The following is a 26758-nucleotide window of genomic DNA, read 5'->3' as shown; positions in this document are numbered from 1 at the left end:
AAAGAACACTGATCATCACTAAAATGCTCCAATTAAGCTGTAAGAATGTCAGAAACAAGCTTTCTGAGCTGAGAACTGCATTTTGTGACAAAAAGCATCAGTGGATGATGAGAATGTCAGTTTTGACAAAGAACACTGATCATTACTAAAATGCTCAAATTGAGCTGTTAGAATGTCAGAAACAAGCTTTCTGAGCTGAGAACTGCATTTTGTGACATAGTTCATCAGTGGATGATGAGAATGTCAGTTTTGACAAAGAACACTGTTCATTACTGAAATGCTCCAATTGAGCTGTTAGAATGTCAGAAACAAATTTTCTGAGCTGAGAAATGCATTTTGTGACAAAGTGCATCAGTGGATGATGAGAATGTCAGTTTTGACAAAGAACACTGATCATCACTAAAATGCTCCAATTAAGCTGTTAGAATGTCAGAAACAAGCTTTCTGAGCTGAGAACTGCATTTTGTGACATAGTTCATCAGTGGATGATGAGAATGTCAGTTTTGACAAAGAACACTGTTCATTACTGAAATGCTCCAATTGAGCTGTTAGAATGTCAGAAACAAATTTTCTGAGCTGAGAAATGCATTTTGTGACAAAGTGCATCAGTGGATGATGAGAATGTCAGTTTTGACAAAGAACACTGATCATCACTAAAATGCTCCAATTAAGCTGTTAGAATGTCAGAAACAAGCTTTCTGAGCTGAGAACTGCATTTTGTGACATAGTTCATCAGTGGATGATGAGAATGTCAGTTTTGACAAAGAACACTGTTCATTACTAAAATGCTCTAATTGAGCTGTTAGAATGTTAGAAACAAGCTTTCTGAGCTGAGAACTGCATTTTGTGACATAGTTCATCAGTGGATGATGAGAATGTCAGTTTTGACAAAGAACACTGTTCATTACTAAAATGCTCCAATTGAGCTGTTAGAATGTCAGAAACAAGCTTTCTGAGCTGTGAACCGCATTTTGTGACATAGTTCATCAGTGGATGATGAGAATGTCAGTTTTGACAAAGAACTCTGTTCATTACTGAAATGCTCCAATTGAGCTGTTAGAATGTCAGAAACAAGCTTTCTGAGCTGAAAACTGCATTTTGTGACAAAAAGCATCAGTGGATGATGAGAATGTCAGTTTTGACAAAGAACACTGATCATTACTAAAATGCTCCAATTGAGCTGTTAGAATGTCAGAAACAAGCTTTCTGAGCTGAGAAATGCATTTTGTGATAAAGTGCTTCAGTGGATGATGAGAATGTCAGTTTTGACAAAGAACACTGTTCATTACTAAAATGCTCTAATTGAGCTGTTAGAATGTCAGAAACAAGCTTTCTGAGCTGAGAACTGCATTTTGTGACAAAAAGCATCAGTGGATGATGAGAATGTCAGTTTTGACAAAGAACACTGATCATTACTAAAATGCTCCAATTGAGCTGTTAGAATGTCAGAAACAAGCTTTCTGAGCTGAGAACTGCATTTTGTGACATAGTTCATCAGTGGATGATGAGAATGTCAGTTTTGACAAAGAACACTGTTCATTACTGAAATGCTCCAATTGAGCTGTTAGAATGTCAGAAACAAGCTTTCTGAGCTGAGAACTGCATTTTGTGACAAAAAGCATCAGTGGATGATGAGAATGTCAGTTTTGACAAAGAACACTGTTCATTACTGAAATGCTCAAATTGAGCTGTTAGAATGTCAGAAACAAGCTTTCTGAGCTGAGAACTGCATTTTGTGACATAGTTCATCAGTGGATGATGAGAATGTCAGTTTTGACAAAGAACACTGTTCATTACTGAAATGCTCCAATTGAGCTGTTAGAATGTCAGAAACAAGCTTTCTGAGCTGAGAACTGCATTTTGTGACAAAAAGCATCAGTGGATGATGAGAATGTCAGTTTTGACAAAGAACACTGATCATCACTAAAATGCTCCAATTAAGCTGTTAGAATGTCAGAAACAAGCTTTCTGAGCTGAGAACTGCATTTTGTGACATAGTTCATCAGTGGATGATGAGAATGTCAGTTTTGACAAAGAACACTGTTCATTACTGAAATGCTCCAATTGAGCTGTTAGAATGTCAGAAACAAGCTTTCTAAGCTGAGAAATGCATTTTTTGACATAGTTCATCAGTGGATGATGAGAATGTCAGTTTTGACAAAGAACACTGTTCATTACTAAAATACTCCAATTGAGCTGTTAGAATGTCAGAAACAAGCTTTCTGAGCTGAAAACTGCATTTTGTGACAAAACGCATCAGTGGATGATGAGAATGTCAGTTTTGACAAAGAACACTGATCATTACTAAAATGATCCAATTGAGCTGTTAGAATGTCAGAAACAAGCTTTCTGAGCTGAGAACTGCATTTTGTGACAAAAAGCATCAGTGGATGATGAGAATGTCAGTTTTGACAAAGAACACTGATCATTACTAAAATGCTCCAATTGAGCTGTTAGAATGTCAGAAACAAGCTTTCTGAGCTGAGAACTGCATTTTGTGACATAGTTCATCAGTGGATGATGAGAATGTCAGTTTTGACAAAGAACACTGTTCATTACTGAAATGCTCCAATTGAGCTGTTAGAATGTCAGAAACAAGCTTTCTGAGCTGAGAAATGCATTTTTTGACAAAGTGCATCAGTGGATGATGAGAATGTCAGTTTTGACAAAGAACACTGATCATCACTAAAATGCTCCAATTAAGCTGTTAGAATGTCAGAAACAAGCTTTCTGAGCTGAGAACTGCATTTTGTGACATAGTTCATCAGTGGATGATGAGAATGTCAGTTTTGACAAAGAACACTGTTCATTACTGAAATGCTCCAATTGAGCTGTTAGAATGTCAGAAACAAGCTTTCTGAGCTGAGAAATGCATTTTTTGACAAAAAGCATCAGTGGATGATGAGAATGTCAGTTTTGACAAAGAACACTGATCATTACTAAAATGCTCCAATTGAGCTGTTAGAATGTCAGAAACAAGCTTTCTGAGCTGAGAACTGCATTTTGTGACATAGTTCATCAGTGGATGATGAGAATGTCAGTTTTGACAAAGAACACTGTTCATTACTGAAATGCTCCAATTGAGCTGTTAGAATGTCAGAAACAAGCTTTCTGAGCTGAGAACTGCATTTTGTGACAAAAAGCATCAGTGGATGATGAGAATGTCAGTTTTGACAAAGAACACTGATCATCACTAAAATGCTCCAATTAAGCTGTTAGAATGTCAGAAACAAGCTTTCTGAGCTGAGAACTGCATTTTGTGACATAGTTCATCAGTGGATGATGAGAATGTCAGTTTTGACAAAGAACACTGTTCATTACTGAAATGCTCCAATTGAGCTGTTAGAATGTCAGAAACAAGCTTTCTGAGCTGAGAACTGCATTTTGTGACAAAAAGCATCAGTGGATGATGAGAATGTCAGTTTTGACAAAGAACACTGTTCATTACTGAAATGCTCCAATTGAGCTGTTAGAATGTCAGAAACAAATTTTCTGAGCTGAGAAATGCATTTTGTGACAAAGTGCATCAGTAGATGATGAGAATGTCAGTTTTGACAAAGAACACTGATCATCACTAAAATGCTCCAATTGAGCTGTTAGAATGTCAGAAACAAGCTTTCTGAGCTGAGAACTGCATTTTGTGACAAAGTGCATCAGTGGATGATGAGAATGTCAGTTTTGACAAAGAACACTGTTCATTACTGAAATGCTCCAATTGAGCTGTTAGAATGTCAGAAACAAGCTTTCTGAGCTGAGAACTGCATTTTGTGACAAAGTGCATCAGTGGATGATGAGAATGTCAGTTTTGACAAAGAACACTGTTCATTACTGAAATGCTCCAATTGAGTTGTTAGAATGTCAGAAACAAGCTTTCTGAGCTGAAAACTGCATTTTGTGACAAAAAGCATCAGTGGATGATGAGAATGTCAGTTTTGACAAAGAAAACTGATCATTACTAAAATGCTCCAATTGAGCTGTTAGAATGTCAGAAACAAGCTTTCTGAGCTGAGAACTGCATTTTGTGACATAGTTCATCAGTGGATGATGAGAATGTCAGTTTTGACAAAGAACACTGTTCATTACTAAAATGCTCCAATTGAGCTGTTAGAATGTCAGAAACAAATTTTCTGAGCTGAGAAATGCATTTTGTGACAAAGTGCATCAGTGGATGATGAGAATGTCAGTTTTGACAAAGAACACTGATCATCACTAAAATGCTCCAATTAAGCTGTTAGAATGTCAGAAACAAGCTTTCTGAGCTGAGAACTGCATTTTGTGACATAGTTCATCAGTGGATGATGAGAATGTCAGTTTTGACAAAGAACACTGTTCATTACTAAAATGCTCTAATTGAGCTGTTAGAATGTCAGAAACAAGCTTTCTGAGCTGAGAAATGCATTTTGTGACAAAAAGCATCAGTGGATGATGAGAATGTCAGTTTTGACAAAGAACACTGATCATTACTAAAATGCTCCAATTGAGCTGTTAGAATGTCAGAAACAAGCTTTCTGAGCTGAGAACTGCATTTTGTGACATAGTTCATCAGTGGATGATGAGAATGTCAGTTTTGACAAAGAACACTGTTCATTACTAAAATGCTCTAATTGAGCTGTTAGAATGTTAGAAACAAGCTTTCTGAGCTGAGAACTGCATTTTTTGACATAGTTCATCAGTGGATGATGAGAATGTCAGTTTTGACAAAGAACACTGTTCATTACTAAAATACTCCAATTGAGCTGTTAGAATGTCAGAAACAAGCTTTCTGAGCTGAAAACTGCATTTTGTGACAAAACGCATCAGTGGATGATGAGAATGTCAGTTTTGACAAAGAACACTGATCATTACTAAAATGATACAATTGAGCTGTTAGAATGTCAGAAACAAGCTTTCTGAGCTGAGAACTGCATTTTGTGACAAAAAGCATCAGTGGATGATGAGAATGTCAGTTTTGACAAAGAACACTGATCATTACTAAAATGCTCCAATTGAGCTGTTAGAATGTCAGAAACAAGCTTTCTGAGCTGAGAACTGCATTTTGTGACATAGTTCATCAGTGGATGATGAGAATGTCAGTTTTGACAAAGAACACTGTTCATTACTGAAATGCTCCAATTGAGCTGTTAGAATGTCAGAAACAAATTTTCTGAGCTGAGAAATGCATTTTGTGACAAAGTGCATCAGTGGATGATGAGAATGTCAGTTTTGACAAAGAACACTGATCATCACTAAAATGCTCCAATTAAGCTGTTAGAATGTCAGAAACAAGCTTTCTGAGCTGAGAACTGCATTTTGTGACATAGTTCATCAGTGGATGATGAGAATGTCAGTTTTGACAAAGAACACTGTTCATTACTGAAATGCTCCAATTGAGCTGTTAGAATGTCAGAAACAAGCTTTCTGAGCTGAGAAATGCATTTTTTGACAAAAAGCATCAGTGGATGATGAGAATGTCAGTTTTGACAAAGAACACTGATCATTACTAAAATGCTCCAATTGAGCTGTTAGAATGTCAGAAACAAGCTTTCTGAGCTGAGAACTGCATTTTGTGACATAGTTCATCAGTGGATGATGAGAATGTCAGTTTTGACAAAGAACACTGTTCATTACTGAAATGCTCCAATTGAGCTGTTAGAATGTCAGAAACAAGCTTTCTGAGCTGAGAACTGCATTTTGTGACAAAAAGCATCAGTGGATGATGAGAATGTCAGTTTTGACAAAGAACACTGATCATCACTAAAATGCTCCAATTAAGCTGTTAGAATGTCAGAAACAAGCTTTCTGAGCTGAGAACTGCATTTTGTGACATAGTTCATCAGTGGATGATGAGAATGTCAGTTTTGACAAAGAACACTGTTCATTACTGAAATGCTCCAATTGAGCTGTTAGAATGTCAGAAACAAGCTTTCTGAGCTGAGAACTGCATTTTGTGACAAAAAGCATCAGTGGATGATGAGAATGTCAGTTTTGACAAAGAACACTGTTCATTACTGAAATGCTCCAATTGAGCTGTTAGAATGTCAGAAACAAATTTTCTGAGCTGAGAAATGCATTTTGTGACAAAGTGCATCAGTAGATGATGAGAATGTCAGTTTTGACAAAGAACACTGATCATCACTAAAATGCTCCAATTGAGCTGTTAGAATGTCAGAAACAAGCTTTCTGAGCTGAGAACTGCATTTTGTGACAAAGTGCATCAGTGGATGATGAGAATGTCAGTTTTGACAAAGAACACTGTTCATTACTGAAATGCTCCAATTGAGCTGTTAGAATGTCAGAAACAAGCTTTCTGAGCTGAGAACTGCATTTTGTGACAAAGTGCATCAGTGGATGATGAGAATGTCAGTTTTGACAAAGAACACTGTTCATTACTGAAATGCTCCAATTGAGTTGTTAGAATGTCAGAAACAAGCTTTCTGAGCTGAAAACTGCATTTTGTGACAAAAAGCATCAGTGGATGATGAGAATGTCAGTTTTGACAAAGAAAACTGATCATTACTAAAATGCTCCAATTGAGCTGTTAGAATGTCAGAAACAAGCTTTCTGAGCTGAGAAATGCATTTTGTGACAAAGTGCTTCAGTGGATGATGAGAATGTCAGTTTTGACAAAGAACACTGTTCATTACTAAAATGCTCTAATTGAGCTGTTAGAATGTTAGAAACAAGCTTTCTGAGCTGAGAACTGCATTTTGTGACATAGTTCATCAGTGGATGATGAGAATGTCAGTTTTGACAAAGAACACTGTTCATTACTAAAATGCTCCAATTGAGCTGTTAGAATGTCAGAAACAAGCTTTCTGAGCTGTGAACCGCATTTTGTGACATAGTTCATCAGTGGATGATGAGAATGTCAGTTTTGACAAAGAACTCTGTTCATTACTGAAATGCTCCAATTGAGCTGTTAGAATGTCAGAAACAAGCTTTCTGAGCTGAAAACTGCATTTTGTGACAAAAAGCATCAGTGGATGATGAGAATGTCAGTTTTGACAAAGAACACTGATCATTACTAAAATGCTCCAATTGAGCTGTTAGAATGTCAGAAACAAGCTTTCTGAGCTGAGAAATGCATTTTGTGATAAAGTGCTTCAGTGGATGATGAGAATGTCAGTTTTGACAAAGAACACTGTTCATTACTAAAATGCTCTAATTGAGCTGTTAGAATGTCAGAAACAAGCTTTCTGAGCTGAGAACTGCATTTTGTGACAAAAAGCATCAGTGGATGATGAGAATGTCAGTTTTGACAAAGAACACTGATCATTACTAAAATGCTCCAATTGAGCTGTTAGAATGTCAGAAACAAGCTTTCTGAGCTGAGAACTGCATTTTGTGACATAGTTCATCAGTGGATGATGAGAATGTCAGTTTTGACAAAGAACACTGTTCATTACTGAAATGCTCCAATTGAGCTGTTAGAATGTCAGAAACAAGCTTTCTGAGCTGAGAACTGCATTTTGTGACAAAAAGCATCAGTGGATGATGAGAATGTCAGTTTTGACAAAGAACACTGTTCATTACTGAAATGCTCAAATTGAGCTGTTAGAATGTCAGAAACAAGCTTTCTGAGCTGAGAACTGCATTTTGTGACATAGTTCATCAGTGGATGATGAGAATGTCAGTTTTGACAAAGAACACTGTTCATTACTGAAATGCTCCAATTGAGCTGTTAGAATGTCAGAAACAAGCTTTCTGAGCTGAGAACTGCATTTTGTGACAAAAAGCATCAGTGGATGATGAGAATGTCAGTTTTGACAAAGAACACTGATCATCACTAAAATGCTCCAATTAAGCTGTTAGAATGTCAGAAACAAGCTTTCTGAGCTGAGAACTGCATTTTGTGACATAGTTCATCAGTGGATGATGAGAATGTCAGTTTTGACAAAGAACACTGTTCATTACTGAAATGCTCCAATTGAGCTGTTAGAATGTCAGAAACAAGCTTTCTAAGCTGAGAAATGCATTTTTTGACATAGTTCATCAGTGGATGATGAGAATGTCAGTTTTGACAAAGAACACTGTTCATTACTAAAATACTCCAATTGAGCTGTTAGAATGTCAGAAACAAGCTTTCTGAGCTGAAAACTGCATTTTGTGACAAAACGCATCAGTGGATGATGAGAATGTCAGTTTTGACAAAGAACACTGATCATTACTAAAATGATCCAATTGAGCTGTTAGAATGTCAGAAACAAGCTTTCTGAGCTGAGAACTGCATTTTGTGACAAAAAGCATCAGTGGATGATGAGAATGTCAGTTTTGACAAAGAACACTGATCATTACTAAAATGCTCCAATTGAGCTGTTAGAATGTCAGAAACAAGCTTTCTGAGCTGAGAACTGCATTTTGTGACATAGTTCATCAGTGGATGATGAGAATGTCAGTTTTGACAAAGAACACTGTTCATTACTGAAATGCTCCAATTGAGCTGTTAGAATGTCAGAAACAAGCTTTCTGAGCTGAGAAATGCATTTTTTGACAAAGTGCATCAGTGGATGATGAGAATGTCAGTTTTGACAAAGAACACTGATCATCACTAAAATGCTCCAATTAAGCTGTTAGAATGTCAGAAACAAGCTTTCTGAGCTGAGAACTGCATTTTGTGACATAGTTCATCAGTGGATGATGAGAATGTCAGTTTTGACAAAGAACACTGTTCATTACTGAAATGCTCCAATTGAGCTGTTAGAATGTCAGAAACAAGCTTTCTGAGCTGAGAAATGCATTTTTTGACAAAAAGCATCAGTGGATGATGAGAATGTCAGTTTTGACAAAGAACACTGATCATTACTAAAATGCTCCAATTGAGCTGTTAGAATGTCAGAAACAAGCTTTCTGAGCTGAGAACTGCATTTTGTGACATAGTTCATCAGTGGATGATGAGAATGTCAGTTTTGACAAAGAACACTGTTCATTACTGAAATGCTCCAATTGAGCTGTTAGAATGTCAGAAACAAGCTTTCTGAGCTGAGAACTGCATTTTGTGACAAAAAGCATCAGTGGATGATGAGAATGTCAGTTTTGACAAAGAACACTGATCATCACTAAAATGCTCCAATTAAGCTGTTAGAATGTCAGAAACAAGCTTTCTGAGCTGAGAACTGCATTTTGTGACATAGTTCATCAGTGGATGATGAGAATGTCAGTTTTGACAAAGAACACTGTTCATTACTGAAATGCTCCAATTGAGCTGTTAGAATGTCAGAAACAAGCTTTCTGAGCTGAGAACTGCATTTTGTGACAAAAAGCATCAGTGGATGATGAGAATGTCAGTTTTGACAAAGAACACTGTTCATTACTGAAATGCTCCAATTGAGCTGTTAGAATGTCAGAAACAAATTTTCTGAGCTGAGAAATGCATTTTGTGACAAAGTGCATCAGTAGATGATGAGAATGTCAGTTTTGACAAAGAACACTGATCATCACTAAAATGCTCCAATTGAGCTGTTAGAATGTCAGAAACAAGCTTTCTGAGCTGAGAACTGCATTTTGTGACAAAGTGCATCAGTGGATGATGAGAATGTCAGTTTTGACAAAGAACACTGTTCATTACTGAAATGCTCCAATTGAGCTGTTAGAATGTCAGAAACAAGCTTTCTGAGCTGAGAACTGCATTTTGTGACAAAGTGCATCAGTGGATGATGAGAATGTCAGTTTTGACAAAGAACACTGTTCATTACTGAAATGCTCCAATTGAGTTGTTAGAATGTCAGAAACAAGCTTTCTGAGCTGAAAACTGCATTTTGTGACAAAAAGCATCAGTGGATGATGAGAATGTCAGTTTTGACAAAGAAAACTGATCATTACTAAAATGCTCCAATTGAGCTGTTAGAATGTCAGAAACAAGCTTTCTGAGCTGAGAACTGCATTTTGTGACATAGTTCATCAGTGGATGATGAGAATGTCAGTTTTGACAAAGAACACTGTTCATTACTAAAATGCTCCAATTGAGCTGTTAGAATGTCAGAAACAAATTTTCTGAGCTGAGAAATGCATTTTGTGACAAAGTGCATCAGTGGATGATGAGAATGTCAGTTTTGACAAAGAACACTGATCATCACTAAAATGCTCCAATTAAGCTGTTAGAATGTCAGAAACAAGCTTTCTGAGCTGAGAACTGCATTTTGTGACATAGTTCATCAGTGGATGATGAGAATGTCAGTTTTGACAAAGAACACTGTTCATTACTAAAATGCTCTAATTGAGCTGTTAGAATGTCAGAAACAAGCTTTCTGAGCTGAGAAATGCATTTTGTGACAAAAAGCATCAGTGGATGATGAGAATGTCAGTTTTGACAAAGAACACTGATCATTACTAAAATGCTCCAATTGAGCTGTTAGAATGTCAGAAACAAGCTTTCTGAGCTGAGAACTGCATTTTGTGACATAGTTCATCAGTGGATGATGAGAATGTCAGTTTTGACAAAGAACACTGTTCATTACTAAAATGCTCTAATTGAGCTGTTAGAATGTTAGAAACAAGCTTTCTGAGCTGAGAACTGCATTTTTTGACATAGTTCATCAGTGGATGATGAGAATGTCAGTTTTGACAAAGAACACTGTTCATTACTAAAATACTCCAATTGAGCTGTTAGAATGTCAGAAACAAGCTTTCTGAGCTGAAAACTGCATTTTGTGACAAAACGCATCAGTGGATGATGAGAATGTCAGTTTTGACAAAGAACACTGATCATTACTAAAATGATACAATTGAGCTGTTAGAATGTCAGAAACAAGCTTTCTGAGCTGAGAACTGCATTTTGTGACAAAAAGCATCAGTGGATGATGAGAATGTCAGTTTTGACAAAGAACACTGATCATTACTAAAATGCTCCAATTGAGCTGTTAGAATGTCAGAAACAAGCTTTCTGAGCTGAGAACTGCATTTTGTGACATAGTTCATCAGTGGATGATGAGAATGTCAGTTTTGACAAAGAACACTGTTCATTACTGAAATGCTCCAATTGAGCTGTTAGAATGTCAGAAACAAATTTTCTGAGCTGAGAAATGCATTTTGTGACAAAGTGCATCAGTGGATGATGAGAATGTCAGTTTTGACAAAGAACACTGATCATCACTAAAATGCTCCAATTAAGCTGTTAGAATGTCAGAAACAAGCTTTCTGAGCTGAGAACTGCATTTTGTGACATAGTTCATCAGTGGATGATGAGAATGTCAGTTTTGACAAAGAACACTGTTCATTACTGAAATGCTCCAATTGAGCTGTTAGAATGTCAGAAACAAGCTTTCTGAGCTGAGAAATGCATTTTTTGACAAAAAGCATCAGTGGATGATGAGAATGTCAGTTTTGACAAAGAACACTGATCATTACTAAAATGCTCCAATTGAGCTGTTAGAATGTCAGAAACAAGCTTTCTGAGCTGAGAACTGCATTTTGTGACATAGTTCATCAGTGGATGATGAGAATGTCAGTTTTGACAAAGAACACTGTTCATTACTGAAATGCTCCAATTGAGCTGTTAGAATGTCAGAAACAAGCTTTCTGAGCTGAGAACTGCATTTTGTGACAAAAAGCATCAGTGGATGATGAGAATGTCAGTTTTGACAAAGAACACTGATCATCACTAAAATGCTCCAATTAAGCTGTTAGAATGTCAGAAACAAGCTTTCTGAGCTGAGAACTGCATTTTGTGACATAGTTCATCAGTGGATGATGAGAATGTCAGTTTTGACAAAGAACACTGTTCATTACTGAAATGCTCCAATTGAGCTGTTAGAATGTCAGAAACAAGCTTTCTGAGCTGAGAACTGCATTTTGTGACAAAAAGCATCAGTGGATGATGAGAATGTCAGTTTTGACAAAGAACACTGTTCATTACTGAAATGCTCCAATTGAGCTGTTAGAATGTCAGAAACAAATTTTCTGAGCTGAGAAATGCATTTTGTGACAAAGTGCATCAGTAGATGATGAGAATGTCAGTTTTGACAAAGAACACTGATCATCACTAAAATGCTCCAATTGAGCTGTTAGAATGTCAGAAACAAGCTTTCTGAGCTGAGAACTGCATTTTGTGACAAAGTGCATCAGTGGATGATGAGAATGTCAGTTTTGACAAAGAACACTGTTCATTACTGAAATGCTCCAATTGAGCTGTTAGAATGTCAGAAACAAGCTTTCTGAGCTGAGAACTGCATTTTGTGACAAAGTGCATCAGTGGATGATGAGAATGTCAGTTTTGACAAAGAACACTGTTCATTACTGAAATGCTCCAATTGAGTTGTTAGAATGTCAGAAACAAGCTTTCTGAGCTGAAAACTGCATTTTGTGACAAAAAGCATCAGTGGATGATGAGAATGTCAGTTTTGACAAAGAAAACTGATCATTACTAAAATGCTCCAATTGAGCTGTTAGAATGTCAGAAACAAGCTTTCTGAGCTGAGAAATGCATTTTGTGACAAAGTGCTTCAGTGGATGATGAGAATGTCAGTTTTGACAAAGAACACTGTTCATTACTAAAATGCTCTAATTGAGCTGTTAGAATGTCAGAAACAAGCTTTCTGAGCTGAGAACTGCATTTTGTGACAAAAAGCATCAGTGGATGATGAGAATGTCAGTTTTGACAAAGAACACTGATCATTACTAAAATGCTCCAATTGAGCTGTTAGAATGTCAGAAACAAGCTTTCTGAGCTGAGAACTGCATTTTGTGACATAGTTCATCAGTGGATGATGAGAATGTCAGTTTTGACAAAGAACACTGTTCATTACTAAAATGCTCCAATTGAGCTGTTAGAATGTCAGAAACAAATTTTCTGAGCTGAGAAATGCATTTTGTGACAAAGTGCATCAGTGGATGATGAGAATGTCAGTTTTGACAAAGAACACTGATCATCACTAAAATGCTCCAATTAAGCTGTTAGAATGTCAGAAACAAGCTTTCTGAGCTGAGAACTGCATTTTGTGACATAGTTCATCAGTGGATGATGAGAATGTCAGTTTTGACAAAGAACACTGTTCATTACTAAAATGCTCTAATTGAGCTGTTAGAATGTCAGAAACAAGCTTTCTGAGCTGAGAAATGCATTTTGTGACAAAAAGCATCAGTGGATGATGAGAATGTCAGTTTTGACAAAGAACACTGATCATTACTAAAATGCTCCAATTGAGCTGTTAGAATGTCAGAAACAAGCTTTCTGAGCTGAGAACTGCATTTTGTGACATAGTTCATCAGTGGATGATGAGAATGTCAGTTTTGACAAAGAACACTGTTCATTACTAAAATGCTCTAATTGAGCTGTTAGAATGTTAGAAACAAGCTTTCTGAGCTGAGAACTGCATTTTTTGACATAGTTCATCAGTGCATGATGAGAATGTCAGTTTTGACAAAGAACACTGTTCATTACTTAAATGCTCCAATTGAGCTGTTAGAATGTCAGAAACAAGCTTTCTGAGCTGAGAACTGCATTTTGTGACAAAACGCATCAGTGGATGATGAGAATGTCAGTTTTGACAAAGAACACTGATCATTACTAAAATGCTCCAATTGAGCTGTTAGAATGTCAGAAACAAGCTTTCTGAGCTGAGAACTGCATTTTGTGACATAGTTCATCAGTGGATGATGAGAATGTCAGTTTTGACAAAGAACACTGTTCATTACTGAAATGCTCCAATTGAGCTGTTAGAATGTCAGAAACAAATTTTCTGAGCTGAGAAATGCATTTTTTGACAAAAAGCATCAGTGGATGATGAGAATGTCAGTTTTGACAAAGAACACTGATCATTACTAAAATGCTCCAATTGAGCTGTTAGAATGTCAGAAACAAGCTTTCTGAGCTGAGAACTGCATTTTGTGACATAGTTCATCAGTGGATGATGAGAATGTCAGTTTTGACAAAGAACACTGTTCATTACTAAAATGCTCTAATTGAGCTGTTAGAATGTCAGAAACAAGCTTTCTGAGCTGAGAACTGCATTTTGTGACAAAAAGCATCAGTGGATGATGAGAATGTCAGTTTTGACAAAGAACACTGATCATTACTAAAATGCTCCAATTGAGCTGTTAGAATGTCAGAAACAAGCTTTCTGAGCTGAGAACTGCATTTTGTGACATAGTTCATCAGTGGATGATGAGAATGTCAGTTTTGACAAAGAACACTGTTCATTACTAAAATGCTCTAATTGAGCTGTTAGAATGTCAGAAACAAGCTTTCTGAGCTGAAAACTGCATTTTGTGACAAAACGCATCAGTGGATGATGAGAATGTCAGTTTTGACAAAGAACACTGATCATTACTAAAATGCTCCAATTGAGCTGTTAGAATGTCAGAAACAAGCTTTCTGAGCTGAGAACTGCATTTTGTGACAAAAAGCATCAGTGGATGATGAGAATGTCAGTTTTGACAAAGAACACTGATCATTACTAAAATGCTCCAATTGAGCTGTTAGAATGTCAGAAACAAGCTTTCTGAGCTGAGAAATGCATTTTGTGACAAAGTGCTTCAGTGGATGATGAGAATGTCAGTTTTGACAAAGAACACTGTTCATTACTAAAATGCTCTAATTGAGCTGTTAGAATGTCAGAAACAAGCTTTCTGAGCTGAGAACTGCATTTTGTGACATAGTTCATCAGTGGATGATGAGAATGTCAGTTTTGACAAAGAACACTGTTCATTACTGAAATGCTCCAATTGAGCTGTTAGAATGTCAGAAACAAATTTTCTGAGCTGAGAAATGCATTTTGTGACAAAGTGCATCAGTGGATGATGAGAATGTCAGTTTTGACAAAGAACACTGATCATCACTAAAATGCTCCAATTAAGCTGTTAGAATGTCAGAAACAAGCTTTCTGAGCTGAGAACTGCATTTTGTGACATAGTTCATCAGTGGATGATGAGAATGTCAGTTTTGACAAAGAACACTGTTCATTACTGAAATGCTCCAATTGAGCTGTTAGAATGTCAGAAACAAGCTTTTTGAGCTGAGAAATGCATTTTTTGACAAAAAGCATCAGTGGATGGTGAGAATGTCAGTTTTGACAAAGAACACTGATCATTACTAAAATGCTCCAATTGAGCTGTTAGAATGTCAGAAACAAGCTTTCTGAGCTGAGAACTGCATTTTGTGACATAGTTCATCAGTGGATGATGAGAATGTCAGTTTTGACAAAGAACACTGTTCATTACTGAAATGCTCCAATTGAGCTGTTAGAATGTCAGAAACAAGCTTTCTGAGCTGAGAACTGCATTTTGTGACAAAAAGCATCAGTGGATGATGAGAATGTCAGTTTTGACAAAGAACACTGTTCATTACTAAAATGCTCCAATTGAGCTGTTAGAATGTCAGAAACAAGCTTTCTGAGCTGAGAACTGCATTTTGTGACAAAGTTCATCAGTGGATGATGAGAATGTCAGTTTTGACAAAGAACACTGATCATTACTAAAATGCTCCAATTGAGCTGTTCGAATGTCAGAAACAAGCTTTCTGAGCTGAGAAATGCATTTTGTGACAAAGTGCTTCAGTGGATGATGAGAGTGTCAGTTTTGACAAAGAACACTGTTCATTACTAAAATGCTCTAATTGAGCTGTTAGAATGTCAGAAACAAGCTTTCTGAGCTGAGAACTGCATTTTGTGACAAAAAGCATCAGTGGATGATGAGAATGTCAGTTTTGACAAAGAACACTGATCATTACTAAAATGCTCCAATTGAGCTGTTAGAATGTCAGAAACAAGCTTTCTGAGCTGAGAAATGCATTTTGTGACAAAGTGCTTCAGTGGATGATGAGAATGTCAGTTTTGACAAAAAAGACTGTTCATTACTAAAATGCTCTAATTGAGCTGTTAGAATGTCAGAAACAAGCTTTCTGAGCTGAAAACTGCATTTTGTGACAAAAAGCATCAGTGGATGATGAGAATGTAAGTTTTGACAAAGAACACTGATCATTACTAAAATGCTCCAATTGAGCTGTTAGAATGTCAGAAACAAGCTTTCTGAGCTGAGAAATGCATTTTGTGACAAAGTGCTTCAGTGGATGATGAGAATGTCAGTTTTGACAAAGAACACTGTTCATTACTAAAATGCTCTAATTGAGTTGTTAGAATGTCAGAAACAAGCTTTCTGAGCTGAGAACTGCATTTTGTGACATAGTTCATCAGTGGATGATGAGAATGTCAGTTTTGACAAAGAACACTGTTCATTACTAAAATGCTCTAATTGAGCTGTTAGAATGTTAGAAACAAGCTTTCTGAGCTGAGAACTGCATTTTGTGACATAGTTCATCAGTGGATGATGAGAATGTCAGTTTTGACACAGAACACTGTTCATTACTAAAATGCTCCAATTGAGCTGTTAGAATGTCAGAAACAAGCTTTCTGAGCTGAGAACTGCATTTTGTGACATAGTTCATCAGTGGATGATGAGAATGTCAGTTTTGACAAAGAACACTGTTCATTACTAAAATGCTCCAATTGAGCTGTTAGAATGTCAGAAACAAGCTTTCTGAGCTGAGAAATGCATTTTGTGACAAAGTGAATTAGTGGATGATGAGAATGTCAGTTTTGACAAAGAACACTGATCATCACAAAAATGCTACAATTAAGCTGTTAGAATGTCAGAAACAAGCTTTCTGAGCTGAGAACTGCATTTTGTGACATAGTTCATCAGTGGATGATGAGAATGTCAGTTTTGACAAAGAACACTGATCATTACTGAAATGCTCCAATTGAGCTGTTAGAATGTCAGAAACAAATTTTCTGAGCTGAGAAATGCATTTTGTGACAAAGTGCATCAGTGGATGATGAGAATGTCAGTTTTGACAAAGAACACTGATCATCACTAAAATGCTCCAATTGAGCTGTTAGAATGTCAGAAACAAATTTTCTGAGCTGAGAAATGCATTTTGTGACAAAGTGCATCAGTGGATGATGAGAATGTCAGTTTTGACAAAGAACACTGATCATCACTAAAATGCTCCAATTGAGCTGTTAGAATGTCAGAAACAAGCTTTCTGAGCTGAGAACTGCATTTTGTGACAAAGTGCATCAGTGGATGATGAGAATGTCAGTTTTGACAAAGAACACTGTTCATTACTGAAATGCTCCAATTGAGCTGTTAGAATGTCAGAAACAAGCTTTCTGAGCTGAAAACTGCATTTTGTGACAAAAAGCATCAGTGGATGATGAGAATGTCAGTTTTGACAAAGAACACTGATCATTACTAAAATGCTCCAATTGAGCTGTTAGAATGTCAGAAACAAGCTTTCTGAGCTGAGAAATGCATTTTGTGACAAAGTGCTTCAGTGGATGATGAGAATGTCAGTTTTGACAAAGAACACTGTTCATTACTAAAATGCTCTAATTGAGCTGTTAGAATGTCAGAAAAAGCTTTCTGAGCTGAAAACTGTATTTTGGTTCAAAGTGCATCAGTTGATGATGAGAATGTCAGTTTTGACAAAGAACACTATTCATTACTAAAATGTACAATTGAGCTGTTAGAATGTCAGAAACGAGCTTTCTGAGCTGAAAACTGCTTTTTGTTACAAAGTGCATCAGTGGATGATGAGAATGTCAGTTTTGACAAAGAACACTATTCATTACTAAAATGTAATAATTGAGCTGTTAGAATGTCAGAAACAAGCTTTCTGAGCTGAGAACTGCATTTTGTGACATAGTTCATCAGTGGATGATGAGAATGTCAGTTTTGACAAAGAACACTGTTCATTACTGAAATGCTCCAATTGAGCTGTTAGAATGTCAGAAACAAATTTTCTGAGCTGAGAAATGCATTTTGTGACAAAGTGCATCAGTGGATGATGAGAATGTCAGTTTTGACAAAGAACACTGATCATCACTAAAATGCTCCAATTAAGCTGTTAGAATGTCAGAAACAAGCTTTCTGAGCTGAGAACTGCATTTTGTGACATAGTTCATCAGTGGATGATGAGAATGTCAGTTTTGACAAAGAACACTGTTCATTACTGAAATGCTCCAATTGAGCTGTTAGATTGTCAGAAACAAGCTTTCTGAGCTGAGAAATGCATTTTGTGACAAAAAGCATCAGTGGATGATGAGAATGTCAGTTTTGACAAAGAACACTGATCATTACTAAAATGCTCCAATTGAGCTGTTAGAATGTCAGAAACAAGCTTTCTGAGCTGAGAACTGCATTTTGTGACATAGTTCATCAGTGGATGATGAGAATGTCAGTTTTGACAAAGAACACTGTTCATTACTGAAATGCTCCAATTGAGCTGTTAGAATGTCAGAAACAAGCTTTCTGAGCTGAGAACTGCATTTTGTGACAAAAAGCATCAGTGGATGATGAGAATGTCAGTTTTGACAAAGAACACTGATCATCACTAAAATGCTCCAATTAAGCTGTTAGAATGTCAGAAACAAGCTTTCTGAGCTGAGAACTGCATTTTGTGACATAGTTCATCAGTGGATGATGAGAATGTCAGTTTTGACAAAGAACACTGTTCATTACTGAAATGCTCCAATTGAGCTGTTAGAATGTCAGAAACAAGCTTTCTGAGCTGAGAACTGCATTTTGTGACAAAAAGCATCAGTGGATGATGAGAATGTCAGTTTTGACAAAGAACACTGTTCATTACTGAAATGCTCCAATTGAGCTGTTAGAATGTCAGAAACAAATTTTCTGAGCTGAGAAATGCATTTTGTGACAAAGTGCATCAGTGGATGATGAGAATGTCAGTTTTGACAAAGAACACTGATCATCACTAAAATGCTCCAATTGAGCTGTTAGAATGTCAGAAACAAGCTTTCTGAGCTGAGAACTGCATTTTGTGACATAGTTCATCAGTGGATGATGAGAATGTCAGTTTTGACAAAGAACACTGATCATCACTAAAATGCTCCAATTAAGCTGTTAGAATGTCAGAAACAAGCTTTCTGAGCTGAGAACTGCATTTTGTGACATAGTTCATCAGTGGATGATGAGAATGTCAGTTTTGACAAAGAACTCTGTTCATTACTGAAATGCTCCAATTGAGCTGTTAGAATGTCAGAAACAAGCTTTCTGAGCTGAAAACTGCATTTTGTGACAAAAAGCATCAGTGGATGATGAGAATGTCAGTTTTGACAAAGAACACTGATCATTACTAAAATGCTTCAATTGAGCTGTTAGAATGTCAGAAACAAGCTTTCTGAGCTGAGAAATGCATTTTGTGATAAAGTGCTTCAGTGGATGATGAGAATGTCAGTTTTGACAAAGAACACTGATCATTACTAAAATGCTCCAATTGAGCTGTTAGAATGTCAGAAACAAGCTTTCTGAGCTGAGAACTGCATTTTATGACATAGTTCATCAGTGGATGATGAGAATGTCAGTTTTGACAAAGAACACTGATCATCACTAAAATGCTCCAATTGAGCTGTTAGAATGTCAGAAACAAGCTTTCTGATCTGAGAACTGCATTTTGTGACATAGTTCATCAGTGGATGATGAGAATGTCAGTTTTGACAAAGAACACTGTTCATTACTAAAATTCTCTTATTGAGCTGTTAGAATGTCAGAAACAAGCTTTCTGAGCTGAGAACTGCATTTTGTGACAAAGTGAATCAGTGGATGATGAGAATGTCAGTTTTGACAAAGAACACTGATCATTACTAAAATGCTCCAATTGAGCTGTTAGAATGTCAGAAACAAGCTTTCTGAGCTGAGAAATGCATTTTGTGACAAAGTGCTTCAGTGGATGATGAGAATGTCAGTTTTGACAAAGAACACTGTTCATTACTAAAATGCTCTAATTGAGCTGTTAGAATGTCAGAAACAAGCTTTCTGAGCTGAGAACTGCATTTTGTGACAAAAAGCATCAGTGGATGATGAGAATGTCAGTTTTGACAAAGAACACTGATCATTACTAAAATGCTCAAATTGAGCTGTTAGAATGTCAGAAACAAGCTTTCTGAGCTGAGAACTGCATTTTGTGACATAGTTCATCAGTGGATGATGAGAATGTCAGTTTTGACAAAGAACACTGTTCATTACTGAAATGCTCCAATTGAGCTGTTAGAATGTCAGAAACAAATTTTCTGAGCTGAGAAATGCATTTTGTGACAAAGTGCATCAGTGGATGATGAGAATGTCAGTTTTGACAAAGAACACTGATCATCACTAAAATGCTCCAATTAAGCTGTTAGAATGTCAGAAACAAGCTTTCTGAGCTGAGAACTGCATTTTGTGACATAGTTCATCAGTGGATGATGAGAATGTCAGTTTTGACAAAGAACACTGTTCATTACTAAAATGCTCCAATTGAGCTGTTAGAATGTCAGAAACAAGCTTTCTGAGCTGTGAACCGCATTTTGTGACATAGTTCATCAGTGGATGATGAGAATGTCAGTTTTGACAAAGAACTCTGTTCATTACTGAAATGCTCCAATTGAGCTGTTAGAATGTCAGAAACAAGCTTTCTGAGCTGAAAACTGCATTTTGTGACAAAAAGCATCAGTGGATGATGAGAATGTCAGTTTTGACAAAGAACACTGATCATTACTAAAATGCTCCAATTGAGCTGTTAGAATGTCAGAAACAAGCTTTCTGAGCTGAGAAATGCATTTTGTGATAAAGTGCTTCAGTGGATGATGAGAATGTCAGTTTTGACAAAGAACACTGTTCATTACTGAAATGCTCCAATTGAGCTGTTAGAATGTCAGAAACAAATTTTCTGAGCTGAGAAATGCATTTTGTGACAAAGTGCATCAGTGGATGATGAGAATGTCAGTTTTGACAAAGAACACTGATCATCACTAAAATGCTCCAATTAAGCTGTAAGAATGTCAGAAACAAGCTTTCTGAGCTGAGAACTGCATTTTGTGACAAAAAGCATCAGTGGATGATGAGAATGTCAGTTTTGACAAAGAACACTGATCATTACTAAAATGCTCAAATTGAGCTGTTAGAATGTCAGAAACAAGCTTTCTGAGCTGAGAACTGCATTTTGTGACATAGTTCATCAGTGGATGATGAGAATGTCAGTTTTGACAAAGAACACTGTTCATTACTGAAATGCTCCAATTGAGCTGTTAGAATGTCAGAAACAAATTTTCTGAGCTGAGAAATGCATTTTGTGACAAAGTGCATCAGTGGATAATGAGAATGTCAGTTTTGACAAAGAACACTGATCATCACTAAAATGCTCCAATTAAGCTGTTAGAATGTCAGAAACAAGCTTTCTGAGCTGAGAACTGCATTTTGTGACATAGTTCATCAGTGGATGATGAGAATGTCAGTTTTGACAAAGAACACTGTTCATTACTGAAATGCTCCAATTGAGCTGTTAGAATGTCAGAAACAAGCTTTCTGAGCTGAGAAATGCATTTTGTGACAAAGTGCATCAGTGGATGATGAGAATGTCAGTTTTGACAAAGAACACTGATCATCACTAAAATGCTCCAATTAAGCTGTTAGAATGTCAGAAACAAGCTTTCTGAGCTGAGAACTGCATTTTGTGACATAGTTCATCAGTGGATGATGAGAATGTCAGTTTTGACAAAGAACACTGTTCATTACTGAAATGCTCCAATTGAGCTGTTAGAATGTCAGAAACAAGCTTTCTGAGCTGTGAACCGCATTTTGTGACATAGTTCATCAGTGGATGATGAGAATGTCAGTTTTGACAAAGAACACTGATCATCACTAAAATGCTCCAATTGAGCTGTTAGAATGTCAGAAACAAGCTTTCTGAGCTGAAAACTGCATTTTGTGACAAAAAGCATCAGTGGATGATGAGAATGTCAGTTTTGACAAAGAACACTGATCATTACTAAAATGCTCCAATTGAGCTGTTAGAATGTCAGAAACAAGCTTTCTGAGCTGAGAAATGCATTTTGTGATAAAGTGCTTCAGTGGATGATGAGAATGTCAGTTTTGACAAAGAACACTGTTCATTACTAAAATGCTCTAATTGAGCTGTTAGAATGTCAGAAACAAGCTTTCTGAGCTGAGAACTGCATTTTGTGACAAAAAGCATCAGTGGATGATGAGAATGTCAGTTTTGACAAAGAACACTGATCATTACTAAAATGCTCCAATTGAGCTGTTAGAATGTCAGAAACAAGCTTTCTGAGCTGAGAACTGCATTTTGTGACATAGTTCATCAGTGGATGATGAGAATGTCAGTTTTGACAAAGAACACTGTTCATTACTGAAATGCTCCAATTGAGCTGTTAGAATGTCAGAAACAAGCTTTCTGAGCTGAGAACTGCATTTTGTGACAAAAAAGCTTCAGTGGATGATGAGAATGTCAGTTTTGACAAAGAACACTGATCATCACTAAAATGCTCCAATTAAGCTGTTAGAATGTCAGAAACAAGCTTTCTGAGCTGAGAACTGCATTTTGTGACATAGTTCATCAGTGGATGATGAGAATGTCAGTTTTGACAAAGAACACTGATCATTACTAAAATGCTCCAATTGAGCTGTTAGAATGTCAGAAACAAGCTTTCTGAGCTGAGAAATGCATTTTGTGACAAAGTGCTTCAGTGGATGATGAGAATGTCAGTTTTGACAAAGAACACTGTTCATTACTAAAATGCTCTAATTGAGCTGTTAGAATGTCAGAAACAAGCTTTCTGAGCTGAGAATTGCATTTTGTGACAAAAAGCATCAGTGGATGATGAGAATGTCAGTTTTGACAAAGAACACTGATCATTACTAAAATGCTCCAATTGAGCTGTTAGAATGTCAGAAACAAGCTTTCTGAGCTGAGAACTGCATTTTGTGACATAGTTCATCAGTGGATGATGAGAATGTCAGTTTTGACAAAGAACACTGTTCATTACTGAAATGCTCCAATTGAGCTGTTAGAATGTCAGAAACAAATTTTCTGAGCTGAGAAATGCATTTTGTGACAAAGTGCATCAGTGGATGATGAGAATGTCAGTTTTGACAAAGAACACTGATCATCACTAAAATGCTCCAATTAAGCTGTTAGAATGTCAGAAACAAGCTTTCTGAGGTAAGAACTGCATTTTGTGACATAGTTCATCAGTGGATGATGAGAATGTCAGTTTTGACAAAGAACACTGTTCCTTACTGAAATGCTCCAATTGAGCTGTTAGAATGTCAGAAACAAGCTTTCTGAGCTGAGAAATGCATTTTGTGACAAAGTGCATCAGTGGATGATGAGAATGTCAGTTTTGACAAAGAACACTGTTCATTACTAAAATGCTCTAATTGAGCTGTTAGAATGTTAGAAACAAGCTTTCTGAGCTGAGAACTGCATTTTTTGACATAGTTCATCAGTGGATGATGAGAATGTCAGTTTTTGACAAAGAACACTGTTCATTACTAAAATACTCCAATTGAGCTGTTAGAATGTCAGAAACAAGCTTTCTGAGCTGAAAACTGCATTTTGTGACAAAACGCATCAGTGGATGATGAGAATGTCAGTTTTGACAAAGAACACTGATCATTACTAAAATGATCCAATTGAGCTGTTAGAATGTCAGAAACAAGCTTTCTGAGCTGAGAACTGCATTTTGTGACAAAAAGCATCAGTGGATGATGAGAATGTCAGTTTTGACAAAGAACACTGATCATTACTAAAATGCTCCAATTGAGCTGTTAGAATGTCAGAAACAAGCTTTCTGAGCTGAGAACTGCATTTTGTGACATAGTTCATCAGTGGATGATGAGAATGTCAGTTTTGACAAAGAACACTGTTCATTACTGAAATGCTCCAATTGAGCTGTTAGAATGTCAGAAACAAATTTTCTGAGCTGAGAAATGCATTTTGTGACAAAGTGCATCAGTGGATGATGAGAATGTCAGTTTTGACAAAGAACACTGATCATCACTAAAATGCTCCAATTAAGCTGTTAGAATGTCAGAAACAAGCTTTCTGAGCTGAGAACTGCATTTTGTGACATAGTTCATCAGTGGATGATGAGAATGTCAGTTTTGACAAAGAACACTGTTCATTACTGAAATGCTCCAATTGAGCTGTTAGAATGTCAGAAACAAGCTTTCTGAGCTGAGAACTGCATTTTGTGACATAGTTCATCAGTGGATGATGAGAATGTCAGTTTTGACAAAGAACACTGTTCATTACTGAAATGCTCCAATTGAGCTGTTAGAATGTCAGAAACAAGCTTTCTGAGCTGAGAACTGCATTTTGTGACAAAAAGCATCAGTGGATGATGAGAATGTCAGTTTTGACAAAGAACACTGATCATCACTAAAATGCTCCAATTAAGCTGTTAGAATGTCAGAAACAAGCTTTCTGAGCTGAGAACTGCATTTTGTGACATAGTTCATCAGTGGATGATGAGAATGTCAGTTTTGACAAAGAACACTGTTCATTACTGAAATGCTCCAATTGAGCTGTTAGAATGTCAGAAACAAGCTTTCTGAGCTGAGAACTGCATTTTGTGACAAAAAGCATCAGTGGATGATGAGAATGTCAGTTTTGACAAAGAACACTGTTCATTACTGAAATGCTCCAATTGAGCTGTTAGAATGTCAGAAACAAATTTTCTGAGCTGAGAAATGCATTTTGTGACATAGTGCATCAGTGGATGATGAGAATGTCAGTTTTGACAAAGAACACTGTTCATTACTGAAATGCTCCAATTGAGCTGTTAGAATGTCAGAAACAAGCTTTCTGAGCTGAGAACTGCATTTTGTGACAAAGTGCATCAGTGGATGATGAGAATGTCAGTTTTGACAAAGAACACTGTTCATTACTGAAATGCTCCAATTGAGTTGTTAGAATGTCAGAAACAAGCTTTCTGAGCTGAAAACTGCATTTTGTGACAAAAAGCATCAGTGGATGATGAGAATGTCAGTTTTGACAAAGAACACTGTTCATTACTGAAATGCTCCAATTGAGCTGTTAGAATGTCAGAAACAAATTTTCTGAGCTGAGAAATGCATTTTGTGACAAAGTGCATCAGTGGATGATGAGAATGTCAGTTTTGACAAAGAACACTGATCATCACTAAAATGCTCCAATTAAGCTGTTAGAATGTCAGAAACAAGCTTTCTGAGCTGAGAACTGCATTTTGTGACATAGTTCATCAGTGGATGATGAGAATGTCAGTTTTGACAAAGAACACTGTTCATTACTAAAATGCTCTAATTGAGCTGTTAGAATGTCAGAAACAAGCTTTCTGAGCTGAGAAATGCATTTTGTGACAAAAAGCATCAGTGGATGATGAGAATGTCAGTTTTGACAAAGAACACTGATCATTACTAAAATGCTCCAATTGAGCTGTTAGAATGTCAGAAACAAGCTTTCTGAGCTGAGAACTGCATTTTGTGACATAGTTCATCAGTGGATGATGAGAATGTCAGTTTTGACAAAGAACACTGTTCATTACTAAAATGCTCTAATTGAGCTGTTAGAATGTTAGAAACAAGCTTTCTGAGCTGAGAACTGCATTTTTTGACATAGTTCATCAGTGCATGATGAGAATGTCAGTTTTGACAAAGAACACTGATCATTACTAAAATGCTCCAATTGAGCTGTTAGAATGTCAGAAACAAGCTTTCTGAGCTGAGAACTGCATTTTGTGACAAAAAGCATCAGTGGATGATGAGAATGTCAGTTTTGACAAAGAACACTGATCATTACTAAAATGCTCCAATTGAGCTGTTAGAATGTCAGAAACAAGCTTTCTGAGCTGAGAAATGCATTTTGTGACAAAGTGCTTCAGTGGATGATGAGAATGTCAGTTTTGACAAAGAACACTGTTCATTACTAAAATGCTCTAATTGAGCTGTTAGAATGTCAGAAACAAGCTTTCTGAGCTGAGAACTGCATTTTGTGACATAGTTCATCAGTGGATGATGAGAATGTCAGTTTTGACAAAGAACACTGTTCATTACTGAAATGCTCCAATTGAGCTGTTAGAATGTCAGAAACAAATTTTCTGAGCTGAGAAATGCATTTTTTGACAAAAAGCATCAGTGGATGATGAGAATGTCAGTTTTGACAAAGAACACTGTTCATTACTGAAATGCTCTAATTGAGCTTTTAGAATGTCAGAAACAAGCTTTCTGAGCTGAGAACTGCATTTTGTGACATAGTTCATCAGTGGATGATGAGAATGTCAGTTTTGACAAAGAACACTGTTCATTACTGAAATGCTCCAATTGAGCTGTTAGAATGTCAGAAACAAGCTTTCTGAGCTGAGAACTGCATTTTGTGACAAAAAGCATCAGTGGATGATGAGAATGTCAGTTTTGACAAAGAACACTGATCATTACTAAAATGCTCCAATTGAGCTGTTAGAATGTCAGAAACAAGCTTTCTGAGCTGAGAAATGCATTTTGTGACAAAGTGCTTCAGTGGATGATGAGAATGTCAGTTTTGACAAAGAACACTGTTCATTACTAAAATGCTCTAATTGAGCTGTTAGAATGTCAGAAACAAGCTTTCTGAGCTGAGAACTGCATTTTGTGACAAAAAGCATCAGTGGATGATGAGAATGTCAGTTTTGACAAAGAACACTGATCATTACTAAAATGCTCCAATTGAGCTGTTAGAATGTCAGAAACAAGCTTTCTGAGCTGAGAACTGCATTTTGTGACATAGTTCATCAGTGGATGATGAGAATGTCAGTTTTGACAAAGAACACTGTTCATTACTGAAATGCTCCAATTGAGCTGTTAGAATGTCAGAAACAAATTTTCTGAGCTGAGAACTGCATTTTGTGACAAAGTGCATCAGTGGATGATGAGAATGTCAGTTTTGACAAAGAACACTGATCATCACTAAAATGCTCCAATTAAGCTGTTAGAATGTCAGAAACAAGCTTTCTGAGCTGAGAACTGCATTTTGTGA

This window comes from Barbatula barbatula (assembly GCF_947034865.1).
Source record: "Barbatula barbatula genome assembly, chromosome: 17".
Lineage (NCBI taxonomy): Eukaryota > Metazoa > Chordata > Actinopteri > Cypriniformes > Nemacheilidae > Barbatula > Barbatula barbatula.
Note: the sequence above shows the minus strand (reverse complement) of the source record.